Here is a 2500-nt window from a genome sequence, read left to right as displayed (position 1 = left end):
GAGTTTAGAGTACAGTATATATGTAGATGTAGTAGAGTTTAGAGTACAGTATATATATAGATGTAATAGAGTTTAGAGTACAGTATATATGTAGATGTAGTAGAGTTTAGAGTACAGTATATATGTAGATGTAGTAGAGTTTAGATTACAGTATATATGTAGATGTAGTAGAGTTTAGATTACAGTATATATATAGATGTAGTAGAGTTTAGAGTACAGTATATATGTAGATGTAGTAGAGTTTAGATTACAGTATATATGTAGATGTAGTAGAGTTTAGAGTACAGTATATATGTAGATGTAGTAGAGTTTAGAGTACAGTATATATGTAGATGTAGTAGAGTTTAGATTACAGTATATATATAGATGTAGTAGAGTTTAGATTACAGTATATATATAGATGTAGTAGAGTTTAGAGTACAGTATATATATAGATGTAGTAGAGTTTAGATTACAGTATATATATAGATGTAGTAGAGTTTAGATTACAGTATATATATAGATGTAGTAGAGTTTAGAGTACAGTATATATATAGATGTAGTAGAGTTTAGAGTACAGTATATATATAGATGTAGTAGAGTTTAGAGTACAGTATATATATAGATGTAGTAGAGTTTAGAGTACAGTATATATGTAGATGTAGTAGAGTTTAGAGTACAGTATATATATAGATGTAGTAGAGTTTAGATTACAGTATATATGTAGATGTAGTAGAGTTTAGAGTACAGTATATATGTAGATGTAGTAGAGTTTAGAGTACAGTATATATATAGATGTAGTAGAGTTTAGATTACAGTATATATATAGATGTAGTAGAGTTTAGAATACAGTATATATATAGATGTAGTAGAGTTTAGAGTACAGTATATATATAGATGTAGTAGAGTTTAGATTACAGTATATATGTAGATGTAGTAGAGTTTAGAGTACAGTATATATATAGATGTAGTAGAGTTTAGATTACAGTATATATGTAGATGTAGTAGAGTTTAGAGTACAGTATATATGTAGATGTAGTAGAGTTTAGAGTACAGTATATATATAGATGTAGTAGAGTTTAGATTACAGTATATATGTAGATGTAGTAGAGTTTAGAGTACAGTATATATGTAGATGTAGTAGAGTTTAGAGTACAGTATATATGTAGATGTAGTAGAGTTTAGATTACAGTATATATGTAGATGTAGTAGAGTTTAGAGTACAGTATATATGTAGATGTAGTAGAGTTTAGAGTACAGTATATATGTAGATGTAGTAGAGTTTAGATTACAGTATATATATAGATGTAGTAGAGTTTAGAGTACAGTATATATATAGATGTAGTAGAGTTTAGATTACAGTATATATGTAGATGTAGTAGAGTTTAGAGTACAGTATATATGTAGATGTAGTAGAGTTTAGATTACAGTATATATATAGATGTAGTAGAGTTTAGATTACAGTATATATGTAGATGTAGTAGAGTTTAGAGTACAGTATATATGTAGATGTAGTAGAGTTTAGAGTACAGTATATATGTAGATGTAGTAGAGTTTAGAGTACAGTATATATGTAGATGTAGTAGAGTTTAGATTACAGTATATATGTAGATGTAGTAGAGTTTAGATTACAGTATATATATAGATGTAGTAGAGTTTAGAGTACAGTATATATGTAGATGTAGTAGAGTTTAGATTACAGTATATATATAGATGTAGTAGAGTTTAGATTACAGTATATATGTAGATGTAGTAGAGTTTAGAGTACAGTATATATATAGATGTAGTAGAGTTTAGATTACAGTATATATGTAGATGTAGTAGAGTTTAGAGTACAGTATATATATAGATGTAGTAGAGTTTAGAGTACAGTATATATGTAGATGTAGTAGAGTTTAGAGTACAGTATATATGTAGATGTAGTAGAGTTTAGAGTACAGTATATATGTAGATGTAGTAGAGTTTAGATTACAGTATATATGTAGATGTAGTAGAGTTTAGATTACAGTATATATATAGATGTAGTAGAGTTTAGAGTACAGTATATATGTAGATGTAGTAGAGTTTAGAGTACAGTATATATGTAGATGTAGTAGAGTTTAGAGTACAGTATATATGTAGATGTAGTAGAGTTTAGAGTACAGTATATATGTAGATGTAGTAGAGTTTAGATTACAGTATATATGTAGATGTAGTAGAGTTTAGATTACAGTATATATGTAGATGTAGTAGAGTTTAGATTACAGTATATATGTAGATGTAGTAGAGTTTAGAGTACAGTATATATATAGATGTAGTAGAGTTTAGATTACAGTATATATATAGATGTAGTAGAGTTTAGATTACAGTATATATGTAGATGTAGTAGGATGTAGATGTAGTAGAGTTTAGAGTACAGTATATATGTAGATGTAGTAGAGTTTAGATTACAGTATATATGTAGATGTAGTAGAGTTTAGAGTACAGTATATATGTAGATGTAGTAGAGTTTAGATTACAGTATATATATAGATGTAGTAGA

The sequence above is a fragment of the Sebastes fasciatus genome, unplaced genomic scaffold (genome assembly GCF_043250625.1).
Source record: "Sebastes fasciatus isolate fSebFas1 unplaced genomic scaffold, fSebFas1.pri Scaffold_66, whole genome shotgun sequence".
NCBI lineage: Eukaryota > Metazoa > Chordata > Actinopteri > Perciformes > Sebastidae > Sebastes > Sebastes fasciatus.
This window is presented reverse-complemented; position numbering follows the sequence as displayed.